The following is a 16,749-nucleotide window of genomic DNA, read 5'->3' on the forward strand; positions in this document are numbered from 1 at the left end:
TGTATGATGTGGCTCCACCATGCTTCCAACAACATGCTCCATAGGAAATAAATATCCACTTGATCTATTGTCATATATATTTTGATCATGAGGATTGTATCCAGCAAAGTTTCCTCCATGTCTGCCATAACCTCGGCCTCTTCCACCACGATCACGATTTTGATTTAGCCTTGTGTAACATTCTCTTTCAAAGTGACCATAAATGCCACATCTGTTACAATATCCATCTCTTTGAGGATGTACAAATCGTCCACCTCCACGTCCACAAGTTCGGGCTCTCCCCCTGCCTCTTTGGCTATAATCGTTGTAACTTTGACTTTGTTGGTTTTGCCATTGACCTCTTCCAACATTGTTTCCACGACCATAGTTTCCTCTTCCACCTCTATTGTTTCCACGACCTCTAGAGTAAAAAACCTGATCTCTGGAATTGTTATTTGATGTAGAAGGACCTGACTTGCCTAACTTCACCTCTTCTTGCAAACAAAGGTTTACTAACTCTTCAAAATCAGGCATGTGTCCTCGAACAGATATAGATGTATCCAATGACTTGTATTCCGATCGCAAACCATTCAATGCCACTGAAACTAAGTCATCATCTAGAACTTCAAAATTAATGCTTGCAAGATCTTCCTGTATTTGCTTTATCTCTGTCACATAATCTGATCTGGATCTATTTCCTCGCCATACACAATGTAACCTTTGCTTCAAGTGAACTTTTCGTGGTTCTGTATTGGAGATTTTCATTCTTGCTAGTATCTCCCATGCTTCCTTTGGAGATTGAGCCTTCTTCACATGTGGTATAAAGAAGTCACTAATGCATCGTGAAATCCAATGCATCACTTTCCTTGAATTCTCAATCCACTTCTTGTAAGCTTCTACTCCTGCTTGCCATGTTTTATGTGCTTCAACATTCTCTCTATTTGGTTCCAAACCAACCTCGGGACACTCTTGTTCACCTGTACTATAATCCCATAAACCTTTGCCCATGATAAAGTTCTCCATCCTGTAAGACCATATGCTGTAGTTCTCTCTGGTGAACTTCTCTCCAACAATCTGTGTGACTTGAGTTGAACTTTCTGCCATCTTCACTCTCTCAATTTCTTTCAAAGGATTTTGACAAAATTTTGGCAGAATTTCGTTTGTATTCGGACAATATCTCAAGTGACAATCTCAACCAAAGTGCTCATAAACACTGACAGAAAATCTCTCACTGCCAAGGGAAAATCCACTGACTCACTTTGCCACAGACTGACTCAGTACTATGCATAAATACTCTAAAACAATGTCCACATGGACCTGTTAACCCTCACGGCTCACGGACACCCCATCACCTACGACGGACGCGTATTATGTATTTGGTAGAGTCAGGTACCGGGCTTGTCGGACCAATAGGAAAAGGGTAAGAGTGATCGCCGATGAGAGGCGCACTCTAACTGGGACATTCAAGGGATTAGTTGGCTAATCATGGGCGCCCAAGTGTGAATGGGGTGAGCTCATATAAAAGCCAACTAAACCTAAAATTCACTCATTCTCTCATTTGTGCAATAGAAGAGTGCTCTTGCTCCATCTCCATCTCCATCTTCTTCTTCTTCACCTCCTTGTGTGTGTGTGTATGTGAGAGAGAGAGAGAGAGGGAGAGTGTGTGCGCGATCGAGCATTACGAAGGCACGACGGCGGCGAAGCGGTTGAGCGCGGCACGACTCCAGCTTCTTCTTCATCACGGAGAGGAATCCACCACGAAGGCGAGCGTAGAACGGTGAGTGACACACCCTTTGCTCTCTTGAGCTTGCTAGTTTAGGCTTGTTGTGTGCTTGGAGCCATTTGTGGCTCGCACACGGTGTATCGGAAAGTTCTTTGCTTCGACAGTGCGGCAAGGAGCGCACAATTTTGGCGCCGCTGCCGGGGAAATGCCCTACACTAAGCTCGGTTAAGCACTTTACGCTTTCTTGTGGTGCAATTTCTATCATAGGAAAGGTAGGGAATGAGTGTGTGTAGTTGTGTGGAGAAGGATTTGTGAAGAAGGAAGGTGTGTGGTTGTGTGGAGAAGGTTTTTTGTTACAGTGTACTGTCTTTTTTGTTTTCTGTTAAAGAAGGAGTTACATTTTTTTTGCAATGTACTGTTAGAATTAAGGTATTAGCTATGGAATGTTAGTTCTGTAAGGTTCAATGTTAGTTCTGTAAGGTTAGTTTTGTAGATCTGTTAGCTACTGTAGTACTGTGTAAACAGTGTTAGAGTGTGTGTGGCAGTATCTCCATTAGCTATAAGTAGATAAGTTAGGTGTAGGTTAAGTGTGTGTGTGCGCGCGCGCGCGGCGCGGCCGCGGCGACTTAAAAAAAATAATTAAAAAATTCAAAAATTTATTTTCGGGCTGGGGATCATTCCCCAAGCTCAAGCCCAAACCTAGACCTTAGTCCTCAATTTTAAAAAATAGTTTATACACCTTTTTATATTTAAAAACTATTTTTAGGATTTCGAGGACTATAAAAACTATTTTTAGGATTTCGAGGGCTTCACGTAGCCAAATAGAGAGCTGTAAAGCACGGCACGTTCCTTTAGCTAAAACGTTCGTCTTGAGCTATTACACGCCATATTTTGTGGCTCGGTTACAAAAAATAACCAAAAATAACGAAAAACTTGGGTTATAAACAACTAAAAAAAAAAAAAAAAAAACTAAGTGAGCGGCCTTCACGGGCACTCACCAACGCGCTTAGAGTGTGGAAGTCATATGAACCTACGCTCTGGGCGAGTGTTAGAGCACGAGCATATTGGTAGTGCCTCCATTTACGCGGGCACCCATTATTCCTCCACCCTAGGTTCTGGACCTTCGACCGAGACTCAAGGTAGCGCGACCCAAGATCCTCATATCGCGTCTAGTGATTCTTCCTCTGACTACGAAGTCATGGAGGGGTATCCTACACCAAACCCTGATATTTCAAGTCAAGACATGCATGCCATGGGCCCACGGCCCGGGTCCAGCGTGTTTAGCCACTTAAAAGAGACCCTTAGTAGAGCTACTCGCTCCGAACATGCGGTTAATGAAATAAATGAAGGGAGTGGGGAAGTAAATTCGTCATTCATGCCTAAAATAGAATCTATGATTCTTGAGAGTGTGCATGTGAATGTCCATCCACTGCACCTCTTGATCCTTTAGGACTATCTCCCTCTGAGGTTTTACTACCCGATGGTAGGAGTCTTGCCGAAGTACAAGAGATCGAACGCTATATGCAAGCAACAAGGGAGAGGGAAATTGAGAACCTACGAGGGCTAGAACAAAGTCGAGCCCTGAAAGCAAAGGCTCCTATGACAACAATCATACCAGCCGAGCAACCGAGTGCTCCTAAGGTAGTAGTCACGGAGGGGCAAGCAATGGGGAGCAATAATGCTTCCACTTCAAGGGAAACCTCTAGCACGCCAGGCCTAGATGGGATATTCCTAAACGAAAATTGGGAGTATGACCTACAAGTAGAAGCTTTAACTGATCGGTACACATGACACACCTATCATGTGGGTTGGTTAGATGTTCTACAATCCACATCGGGTGCTACTAGCATAGATGAGCAACAACAGAAAGTCTGTGATGTCCTCCATAGGATTGTCGAGTTAGAAAGACAGAACACAGGGATCAACATGCCTTCAACAGGCCTAATGAGATTCTTGGATACGGGAAAGGCCAACCAACCAACCCTGTCACAAATGGAGACCCCCTGAGTGAGCCCCATTGATCCTCCATATGTTGTTTCGCCAGGAGCCTCAGTACAATCTGAGCCCACAAGTGGCAGCTTTACCTTCCCATATCTAGCTCATCTTTCTCTTAATGACACTACAGCTACCATGCATATCCCAATGGTGAGCATGACAAGAAGTACACCATGGAGTTCATTTGTTAACACTGCGCCGATGCCTAGTAGCACAGTGCCCCCAACTATACCTACATGTATGTATCAATCATGTGCACATGTTGTACCTCAGCCTCATGTAGCTCCTACACCTCCGATTATTCCAAGAGCTTACAATCCACAATGGAATTATCCAAGCTCTTATACAAGTGGAGCCATGCCATTTAATAATAACATGGCATATCAAGCACCCCCTATGCCTAGGGCCACGCCTGTAAACTTTGGACCACCGTCTGGTACACCACCACACGAAATATGGGATCCAAGAGCCGCACGTATGCCAAGGCCAAGGCCAACTCCCATCTCACATGTGGTTCCAGGAGCACATACACCCATTATACCTGCTCAAATAGGAGATTTGGCAGCATTTGCTCAAACTATCGGTCGCTCTATTGCGGAAAACATGCGTGGTGCACCTTATAGAGAGCCTAGGAGCAAGGCAGTTCAAGTAGCTAAGCTCACACAGAAATTCAATGGAGATGGAGATGCTAGAAAGCATATGGAAGTCTTTGAACATGTGTGCGATTCCTTGGAAGAGCACAATGAGCTACATAAGTGTAAGGCTTTGAGTTTGACCCTAAGCGGAAAGGCTGGAGATTGGTATAGAACCTTAAGAGTAGAAGAAAAAACGATCTCCTCTACTCTTAGGAGACTGTTCTTAAAAGAATACATACGAGAGGGAGTACTTTGGGGTGTAGCCTCTCAGCTCCAGAAAGCCCAACGAGAAGAAGGTGAATCCGTGAGAGACTTCATTAGTCGCCTAAAGAATTTGAATTCTTGATGCAATCCAAACGAGCGATTCAACAACAACCAATTGCTCGATAGATTCATTAGGGGACTACGACATGAAAGTATCAATAATGGCCTAGTCATTAGAGGTATCACTACTTGGGAAGCAGTCACCATGAATGCAATCCAATTGGAGGATAATTTAATGATTGCAGGAGAAAGAGTGTCTGCCGAGCCGAAGTCAAGTAGCTCCCAAGCATCAGGGCATGAGCCAATGAAGATAAAGCCAATCGTGAAAGAGCAAACGATATCTGAGATGACTTTGGTAGATCTCACAAAGGCCATCCAAGAAAGCCTTAGGGGTAATTGTGCTCCACAAAACACTCATATGTATCCAAGAAGGGAGCAACAATGGTGCTCAATTTGCTTGGGCCCACATACTACGAGTGAATGCCCTACTTTCAGAGTAAAGTTTAACGGGACTTGTAACGCGTGTGGTAGGTATGGCCATCAAGCGAAGGATTGCCTAATGCTTAAGCGCATCATGGAAAATAGACCGCCTATAGCTTGGGCAGACTCACCTCGAGTTCCTGCATTGATGCCTACCCCACCCATGGAGCAACAGTTGCCATTACAGCACATGGTCCCTAGAACCCAAAATGTGGTCCAAACCACACCGTTGCCACCTCCAGTGCTAGGACCGCAACCCCCTCATCCAAGAGTTACACCTATGAACCAAATAGGTTGCGAGTCATCTAGTACTTATGTAGATTGCGAAGAGGACATAGACTCTAGTATCACCTATGGAGTCGACATGCTTGAGGAGTGTCCCATGTACTATATGGAAGACTATTGGGGACAAATCAAACTGGTATATCAAGCTACTGCGCTAGCAGCAAGAGGCCAAAACACTAATAGTTTTGCTAGGAGACCACCTCTTCAGTGCTACGAATGTGGTGGACCACATCGAGTAGCTGAGTGCCCCATTAGAATACAAAATAATGCCGCACTAATGCAAACCAGTCAAGGGAGTGCATTGGCAATGCCAATACTCACTTGTAATCGTTGTGGCATAGATCATTTGATCGCACAGTGTCCTAACAATCCAAACGCACCGAAAATCACACCATTGAACATAATAGAGATTGTTGATGGGACACCACCAACTATAAACATAGCACCAGTGAATGCACTCACACGGTCGATGCTCCAAAAGCAAAATTACATCCTCGAAGAGAGAGATGCTGCGTCCATTGGCCGAGCGAGAAAGAAGAAAACACGAAGAAAGAAATCCCTTAATGCTTCTAGCTCAAAACGTAGTTCAAAGACTAACATAGGGACAGGAGAGGATCCCGTGTATATGAATGACCCTGAGGATGACTCAGATTTGATATAGACCACGGAGACCAAAACTGTTACTACAAAGGAAAAAGCCAGTGAGGAGGATCACGAGAGGGAATTACGACGAACACCAAAAGAGTATTCAAAGTTAAACTACCCAGTTGCGAACCCCCAAGATAAGCCACGAGAGACAAAAAATGAGGATTGCAAGAGAAAGATTGGAACCTATCCAAACCCAACAGTGGAAATTGAACGAGTCCAACAACTGAGGGGTTTGGTGGAAGAAACTCAACGAACATTAGAACCTGAACCCAAACACATCCAGATGTCGGACACAGTGTTTCCCACACAAGTTCAAACCCACAAGAACTATAGGCCGTTAGCTATACCCAATATCATTCGGGAAGAGAGTGAGGGTAGGACATGTGAAAGTGGACACACACCTTTCCTACTAGAGAGAATGTTTGGTGAGGGTATGCCCGACCCCCTTGAGGAAGTGGAGATTCCATCTTCACCATTCTCTTGTCAGGGTCCTACGTCCCACAAGATGCCATTAAATGTTGCCAAATTGATGGATTTCATGTCTTCAGAAGTTAGAACCACCATCATGTCCAAACTATATAAAGACCCCGAGCTAGTCTCAGCTCTTCGAGCCTTCCTCAATGGAGAATTACAGGCCGGATTACCACAGTTTGCACATATGAACAAACCTGACTCGGTAATGAATGATGAGGAACATTTAGCACCACCATCTGACCTAGCGGGACATGAATCTGTAATTGAAGTACCCGTTAACAAGTTGGGGCAATACTTTGAAGGTGATGAATCTAATGCTACTCTGCCAATTACTACTAAAGGATTAACTGTAAAGGGAGTCCTTGACGGTGGTGCGGGAGTCAGCATGGTGACAAAGAGTTGTTGGGAGTCTATGGGGCGACCTCACCTTGAAGCCACAAGCGTAGTGGTAAAAATGGCTAATGGATCTATTGTTACGCCTATTGGAATGCTTAGGATCTCAGGATCAAGGTGTTGGGACACAAGGTAAGGCAGACTTTCATTGTTATGGATTTTTCCAAGCATCCTATGTCATTTGAGATGATCTTAGGGCATCCATTCATGAGGGAAGCAAAAATGGTGCATGACTGGTCCAAAAACCACGTCTACTTACAGTTCCAAGACTCTGTCATTCGAGTTGATCTTTTAAGTGGTCGAACGCATCCTCTAGGAAATAAATTCATCATTGATAATCGATCAGACACAACAATTCACTCAGCTCCATTACAGTATTGTTACACGTGTAACGAAGACACGGATATTGGGGAGGACTCTCCTTATATGGATATCCTACCCGGAATGGCTGAGTCAGACAATGTCGATTGGGTACACCTAGCGGCAACTATAGATACATGGGGAGCTAGAAGAACAACCTGGGTAACACCAGATGGGGAAGAGATACCACACATTGCACCAGTAAACATGTTAGGTGTAGCGCATGTAACATCCGATGATAAGAAAGAGGCACACCTACCTGAGAGTGAAACCGATGATTCCTCAAAGGCTTCAGGCCAATACACATCAGAAACGGAATCTCAGGGAGAAATGGATTCAGAACCTAAGGAAACATCGAGTGAGCCAAGTATAGAAACTGAACACTCAAGGTCTAGTACGACCATCTATGGTAATTTATATGAGAGTGAAGAAGATACAAGCGAAGACCTATCAAGCGAGTCGAGTTCAAACATTTACCAAAATCAAAACCTTAACAAGAAACAAAGGTCATATAAAAGATGACGATATCGAGCGAATGTGAGAGCTAGGATAAACAAGGAAAGATCTACTGCAGAATGGCTTAGCTATCTAGGGGCATGTGATGCTCATGGAAAGCTAGTAGACAATTGGGGTGAGCATCTCCAGAGTGTCATGTTGTGCAGCCCGCGACCCATTGACCTCGCTCAATTGGAGGTTACAGAGCCGAAATTGAGTCGAACTATAAGAAGACGTCAAAACCGAGAGTTAGCACAACAACAAAAGGAGGCAGAACTAAAAGAAAGGTCTCCGTCAGGACAAGAGCCTGCTGACTTACATACGGCTCCTGAACATTTTAAATCTTATACCACGGGGGAGCGAAAGGTTGTGTATGCCAAAGCCCAACGAATACCTACCAATGGAAGCAGTGGAGTCTATGATGGTCCAGCGGTAGTTAAAGAGATAGAATTAGCAGAACCAGGTGAGGAGTCTAAACCAGTCTTTATTGCTCAAGACCTTACCGAAACTGAAGAGGCTGTACTTAAGGAGCTCCTCAAGGAATACAAGGATATCTTTGCTTGGACATATCATGACATGAAGGGCGTTCCACCTTCTGTGGTGCAACATACAATTCCCATGATCAACACTGCTAAACCCGTCCAGCAACGACCCTATCCAATGAATCCTAAGTACGCCAAAATTGTAGAAGAGGAGATTGAAAAACTTATCCAATGTGGATTCATATACCCTATTGAGCACTCAGAATGGGTTTCTCCAATAGTCATCGTGCCAAAAAAGAATGGGAAACTAAGAGTGTGCGTGGACCTCAAGAAAGTTAATGCAGCTACTAGGAGAGATCATTATCCCTTGCCATATTCAGAACACGTGCTTGAAAGAGTTGCGGGCAAGGAAGCTTATAGCTTTTTAGATGGGTACTCTGGTTACAATCAAATCACAATTGCATTAGAGGACCAAACTAAAACTGCTTTTATCACAGAGTTTGGAGTGTTTGCATTTCGTGTTATGGCTTTTGGCTTAACGAATGCACCTGCTACATTCCAACGATTAATAAACAATGCGTTTAAAGAATTTCTAAGGGAGTTTTGGGAAGCTTTCCTAGACGACCTTTGTGTTTATTCTTCTTGGGAGAAGCATTTGTTATATCTACGAAAAATATTTGAAAGGTGCAGATTTTATCGTATCTCATTGAACCCTTTCAAATGCCAATTTTGGGTTAAGCATGGAGTCATTCTAGGGCATATAGTGTCCAAGAACGGGATATCCATAGATGAGAGTAAGATTAAAGCCATTGCCGATTTGCCACCACCTACGAACTATAAAGGAGTTCAAAGATTTATGGGCCATGTTGGTTATTATCGAAGATTTATTTTAAACTTTGCCGAGATAGCGCGTCCATTGTACAAGCTTCTTATCGAGTTTCACTGGACGGAAGAATGTCATCAATCTTATGAGTTATTAAAGAAGGCCCTAACAAGTGCTCCAATCCTGCGAACACCCGATTGGAATGTACCTTTTCATGTGCATATTGATGCATCAAATTTTGCTATTGGGTGTGTTCTAACTCAACCAGGAGAACATAAATTGGACTAGCCTATTAGCTTTGCAAGTCGCCAATTAAATGATGCCGAGATGAACTACACTACTACAAAGCGCGAAGGTCTAGCTATGATTTACGCAGTAAAGAAATTTCGCTATTACCTTCTTGCTACCAAGTTTGTGTTTTATGTTGATCATCAAGCATTTCTATATTTGGTAAACAAGCCGTGTTCCACAGGTCGAATTACATGATGGTTGTTAATTCTTCTTGAGTTTGACTTCACCGTTGTTGTGAGGCCTGGGAGGAAACATGTCATGGCGGATCATTTATCTCGTATCCCTAATGGCGAAGCTCCTACGGGGGTTGATGATGAATTGCCTGATACTCCTTTGTTCATTGTTGAGACAATGCCTGAATGGAGTGAAAAGATTGTTAACTTCTTAGTTAATGGTTTTCCACCCAAGGAACTGCGAAAAGATATAGCTCGAAAATTAATCAAGGAATGCGAACCCTATTGCTTACTGGCTGGAACTCTCTATAAGAGAGGAAAAGATGATGTTCTTAGACGTTGTGCCCGCGAGGATGAGTATTTATATATTCTACAAGAGGCACACATGGGTGTAGCTGGTGGTCACTTTTCAGGAAACTTGACTGCCCGAAAGATTTTACAGTCAGGCTATTGGTGGCCCACTCTGTTTAAGGATGCATCACTTTTTTCAAAGGGATGTGATGAATGCCAACACTTCAACAAGCCACAAAGAAGGGATAGGATGCCTCTACATCCCATCAAGGTAACCCAACCATTTGAAAAGTGGGGCTTAGACTTTGTAGGACCGATTAGTCCGGCTGCACGTAACACGCAATCACGATATATCATTGTGGCTACCGACTATGTAACCAAATGGGCTGAAGCAAAAGCAACACGAAAGGCGGATGCAAAAACAACAGCTAAGTTCCTCTTTGAGAACATTATCACACGTTTTGGATGCCCCTTTGAACTTGTGAGTGACAATGGAACTCATTTTATAAATGAAGTAATAAAAGAACTCACATCAAACTTCATGATATCTCACCACAAGTCTACACCCTATTATCCCCAAGCAAATGGCCAAGCTGGGAGTACCAACAAAACTCTCATCTCCATTTTGACAAAGACATTTGAGGCTCATCGCACTGATTGGGACCTAAAGCTTACATCAGCTTTATGGGCTTATCGTACTGCGTATAAAGTTGCTATTAATTGCACACCGTTTAAGATGGTGTATGGCCAAGAAGCAGTTATGCCATGGGAGTTTGTCATTCCTAGTCTTCGAGTAGCTTCTCAAGAAGGTTGGGATGGTAACCCCTTAGTGGAGAGATTATATATCCTGGAAAGGCTAGATGAAGAGAGGCAATTAGCTGTGCGAAATGCTGTAGTGGAGAAGGATAGGAGAAAGAGTGGTTTGATAGCCATTTAAAGGATAAAGACATCAAGGTTGGTGATAAAGTTCTTATGTACGGGGTACGTAATGAAAAGAAGAAATTGAAATACGCTGGTAAGGGACCATATCGAGTGTGTGAAATTACCCCGCAAGGTACCATTCGTGTAGAGACTCTAGATGGAGTTGAAACCATTGGATTCCTTAATGGGAGTAAATTCAAAAGATATTATGATCCTCTAATCCAGGAAGAGTTGCAAGCCATCCATCAAAAGAAGGCTGCCAAGGAACAAGCAGAGCTTTAAAAAATCCAAGCAAGAGTTGAGGCTCAAGAACGACAACAACGTCTTAGACGCCAACGAGAGGCTAATCTGGAAATCACGCAAGCATTTTTCGAGGACACAGATGACGACTCATTAGAATCTGAGCCACCCCTACGATACCCAATTGAGCTATATAGCCCCTATGGGAAAGTGCTATACAATGCCTTATTAGATACGGGAGCTAAACACAATTTGTTATCCTATGGAGTTTGGTGTCAATTAGGGAAACCGACCCTATCCCCGAGTACGATGCAAGTCAAGGGCATTAATAAAAAGAAAACTGCTATTCTTGGAGTCCTTCAGACCCCTGTTGTCTATGACAATGGAAGCATAGTGCAAAGGTTTCTAGTCATGCCCGCGGGAGCTATGGAAGGCCACGTAAACTTGGGACGCACGTGGATGTTGGCAACCAAATGCACTATTGATTGGGATACTGTTAGTGTCACGACGCGACCACCGACTCTTACCCCTATCATTCAAGCAAAGTCACCTACGTTGCAAACTCTAGCAAAGTTGAAGGACAGCCAACATTCACAAGCCAAGGTGGTTAACTTGTCTTTGCCGGCTACCCATGAATCTAGCACTTCAACACTTGTAGTTGCAGCAAGCAGTAATATTGCACGTACTCAACCTGCACGACCTAAGAGTACATATCAATGGGTCCCCAAGGCCTTACTTCCAACTACCTCAACCCTCCCATCCATTCCAAGAAAAAATTTCCTGGGAAAACCAAGAGCGCGCCCTAAGAGAGTCAAGACCAAATCACGATGGATTCCAAAACAACTATTAGAAGCCCAAGGCTACTATGATGGAAATGAGCAAATTTGGGTACCTAAACGTAAAATGTGTCCTTCCCTATCGACAACAAACCCATATGAGTCAAATAGTGTAACGCTAAAGCCAATGGCAGACCGTGGGAAGGGAAAGATCACAGAATGCTACACACCTAGTCCAGAGCTAGTTTGGGCTCCAAGGCAAAACCAATTTATTCCACCTAGCTCAGGAAGGGGGGAATTCCACGAAGCTTCTAGCTCCTCATGTAATACATCCATAGAGGTAAAAGCTTCTACACAACCTCCATCTATAGTAATGGACCTCCATGAAGCTACAAAAGAGTCCACACCTCCCAGTGTTCAAGAATCACCTGATGAACCACTTCAAGTTTGATCCTGGGAGAGTACCTTACCACCCTTGCAACTTGACGAGGCACCTAGGGTAATAGAAAACTACTGGCAAAAATCCTCACCTATTACCAACTGGAACAATTGGTTTCAAAGGGTGACAAGATCATTTCAAACGGTATGATCTACCCAAGGAAGGGGAGAGTGTTTGTGGACATCCATCATTCACTTGCTTCCCTCTCAACCTTTCTCCCTGACCTCTTAATCTCCGATCTTAGGGAATGTATATATAAAGCCTTATACTCACAAAAACAAGATAAAAAAGTAAAAGAGCAAGAGCCATAACACAAATCATAAAAACAAATTATGCACAAGAACACGGCCCTTGTAATATTTGCACTCTAACCATCATCTATTTGCGTGTACAGATATGGCTAGTACGCTAGAGTCATCCACTCCTGCCTTGGGTGAGAGGTACCCTCGTTACTTTTCACAAATATTTCACATGGTCTTTCCAGTGCTTGCATGTGAATGGGATTTGATAGGTAGGCTAGCATGTGAGAGGAATTTTGAGGAGTTAGAATGGTTGATACGTCTCTTGACCACGTCCGATCCATACTTAGAAGAGAGCGTTTCTCCCATTGCACAAGCCTACCCTTTTGACCAAGATGACTATAGGCGCCTAGTGACCTTCTTAGTAAACATGGGCACCTATGATGAAGAAGAAAATTTACACGACTACACGGATGGCACATATGGTCTCATGGATGATGACTTTGTTTATCTCGACGACGAGGATAGGGGTTTATCCTTAGGGTTTCCCCCCAACCTCTACAATATCCTATTCCCTTGACTCTCTAGAGGGAGTGCAAATAATTAGGTTAGGGTTTCTTATGTTTTTTGTTGTGTTCAATAAGTGTTGGTACCTTTTTCCACTAATGTGCCTCCTGGAGGTATTCCTTTTGTTTCCTAGTGTGTACAGGAGCGTGTTGCTATTGGTAGGATTTGGACCTTCATGGAATCTTTATCTCGACTCACTCTTCAAATCAAGCGCGACCATCGACACAAACAGGTGTTTCTTGTCCATTAGCATTGCCCCTTATCTTTTTTGCATCTATGATTGTCAGCTTTAATTGTGATTGGTAGCCTAAAATTCACCGCATTTGCTTAGTATCAAACATTTAATTCAATGTAATTTTTTGTCATAATCACTTGTCTAGGTTTAAAAATCAAGCAGTCCGACAAACTAGTTTAACCAAGTTAGGTGTTAGAAATCTTCTCTTAATACCATGGGGAATGCCTTTCTAATAATTAATGGTTACTTAGGTTCTTAATCTGATTTAGGCAGCATTGTGTGAAATGTACTAGGGCTTTCTAGTGGGCTTGACCCTATTGACCTTTAGCTTAAGTATTATAAAGGGAGTTTACTGGTGTGATGAGCCTGGGAGGTGTATCAGTGTTATATGACCCCCCAAAGTTACAAAATTAAAATGCTGAAAATGAACAAACAAAAAATCAAAGTGCCACACTGTAAAATCTTAAGCTAGAAGAGAAATCTCAGCTTGATTTGGTACTTCACTCACATGTATTGCCTATGGTACTAGAGCCCTAGAGGTTCCCAGTGTGGGCGCTTTTCCTTGAAAAGCAAAAAACCCAAGGCATACAAAATAAGCACACACATCAAATTGAATCACTGTGAAAAGACTTTGGGGGGTCAAAGAAAAAGTAATCAGTCAGGCGATGATTTCATGAGAAATTCCTTTTATGGTAGCTTAACTACAAGGTCTTCTAGATATAGCCTCTAGTCAGCCCTCGAACATGAATACTTGGCTCTCGCGATTAAACAACTTAATTGACCACTGAGAATTAAGAAGCTTACCCATGGTATTAATATTCGATCTCTAGTGCCTTTCGACTGTCAAATTAGCGACCCCAAACTTGTTTAATTTTTTACCTTTACATCTGTTTATGCATTTGATTACATTGCAATTTAATGTTCATTGCTGACAAATTGTTTGAAATTCTTTTACCAATCAATGTGTCTACCTAAAACTGCATATGATTTTTAATCACTTATGAGAATGCAATTACTGTGCCAATGTTGTTTGATTTTACAGTGAATGAAGAAGGCTAAGGACATTCATCTCAAATGCTCTTCCACCTCGACGAACGAGCTTCAACTCAATAGCTTCCGAGGACGGAATCTACATCAGGAAGGGGGGCATGTTAACCCTCACGGCTCACGGACACCCCATCAACTACGACGGACGCGTATTATGTATTTGGTAGAGTCAGGTACCGGGCTTGTCGGACCAATAGGAAAAGGGTAAGAGTGATCGCCGATGAGAGGCGCACTCTAACTGGGACATTCAAGGGATTAGTTGGCTAAGCATGGGCGCCCAAGTGTGAATGGTGTGAGCTCATATAAAAGCCAACTAAACCTAAAATTCACTCATTCTCTCATTTGTGCAATAGAAGAGTGCTCTTGCTCCATCTCCATCTCCATCTTCTTCTTCTTCACCTCCTTGTGTGTGTGTGTATGTGAGAGAGAGAGAGAGAGGGAGAGTGTGTGCGCGATCGAGCATTACGAAGGCACGACGGCGGCGAAGCGGTTGAGCGCGGCACGACTGCAGCTTCTTCTTCATTGCGGCGAGGAATCCACCACGAAGGCGAGCGTAGAACGGTGAGTGACACACCCTTTGCTCTCTTGAGCTTGCTAGTTTAGGCTTGTTGTGTGCTTGGAGCCATTTGTGGCTCGCACACGGTGTATCGGCAAGTGCTTTCCTTCGACAGTGTGGCAAGGAGCGCACAGGACCTGTATGCAAATGCAATCCATACGCTGTCATGTACCACATATCCATACATCCACCTTCTTCCCATAGTCGTAAACGACATATGAGGTCTTTCGCGGGGCTAGTCGGGGGTTCGCTCCAGTACCTAATCCACCTTGCCAAGGTACCAAAGCTCCCAAGGCAAGGCTTCAAAAAACCTCACTCGACCCTCACAAAGGCTGTAGTTTTCCAAAATACATTGTCCGCATATCCATACATAACCACAAAGTACTCAATCTGACAATATAACCGCCTCAACTTCTTCCCATAACCTTTCTTACATAGGCGGCTGTCCATAACGGACCCACAACAACCAAACATAATCTTCGATAACTCAATATCATGATGCAAAAGCTCTATGTCGCTCTCCAAAACCTGTGTAAATGCTGAATTCTTCACCTGTAACCTGTAAATCTACTGTCGAGTGCAAAACTCGACATCTCCTATGCTTGTGTGAACTGGCTGTTTGCTGCAGAAAATTGCAGATTTTGGCAAATCTGAGTATGCCAATGCGTCCGGAACGCCCAAAAACATAAAGATAGACTCCTGGATCACTGTATTCCGAGTTCGGGTGAGGGAGTTATGACCAAAAAACCTCTCTTTTTTTACTGCCTTCCAGAGCTGCGGAAACCTGTGTATTGACTGTAGCTCCTTAAACTGAGCTCTGATACCACTTTGTAGAGTGCGCAGGTGATGGAGAAGGTAGGAAAGAAGACTACACACACACACACACCAACACACATCGAGACACACACACACCATCGTTACCCTGTAGCAGCCATTCAACGAGCTGCTCTTCTCTTCTTCTTCTTTGAACTATTATCCAAAGTATATTTACAACATAGTATAGTCAGTGTCCAGCCGCCCATAGCACAATGGGCATATTCTTTAACATCATATTCTTTAACATCACTATCATCCTGTTGGTGGAACATAACTCAAACGGAAGTGCCGGGCCCGTTAGGGTGGACCAAGCCGCTGCTCCCCAAGTGTACTGTTGAGCCGTGGAAAGAGCAGACATCAGCGGAAGAAATCGAAGCCACAACAGTTGTACCAAAGGATAGTCCCAAAGACAGTGACGTTGAATCTCCACAAGATGGTCACAAGCTGCACATGTGACCGAGAGACCACTATGCACTAGCCAACTCCCAACTGTTGTAGCTCTGTGTGTGACCAGCCACTGAAACAAGGTGACTTGCCTCGGCTGTCCGGAGTCCCACAACCTCTCCCAAAAGGCTGCCAAGAACTCAGCTGTGAGACCCTCCTCCTACCAATGAGGTGATGCAGCAGGGTGGGGCTCTCTCTGTGCTGCTAGTATATGATGTCCCAGTCGAACAATGTATTGTAAGAAGGGGACACCTGGGTGGTCTGCAGAAGAGAAAGGGTCCCTACAAAGCCACTCACCAGGATCCCACTATACTCGTGCTAGTGGACAGCACTCCCAAGCCCACAGCCTCTAGTGTCCAGTCTCAAGAACTGCTGGGTCAGGATCGATGACACAAGTCCTTCCACAGATGTTGACCACTCGGATCCTTGGAAAACAACACTCTGCCACCTACGGGGCCTCTACTGCAACTCGCTGTAAGCATCCCTCACCCTGTAGCTCGAAGAAAAGGGATGTAACAGTCTCTGAGCAGGCCCGGACTGAGATGAGAACCTCCAGTTGTGTGAAGGCTCCCATCCACGTGGGTGCTACTTGCTCGAGAGGCGTGAGCCACTCAACTGGAACTGCCTCTGAGATGTCCTGGCACATGCTGTGCACCCCTCTCATGCCCTATAGCTGGA

Source organism: Adiantum capillus-veneris, chromosome 23 (assembly GCF_014529385.1).
Source record: "Adiantum capillus-veneris isolate H3 chromosome 23, ASM1452938v2, whole genome shotgun sequence".
Taxonomy (NCBI): Eukaryota; Viridiplantae; Streptophyta; class Polypodiopsida; order Polypodiales; family Pteridaceae; genus Adiantum; species Adiantum capillus-veneris.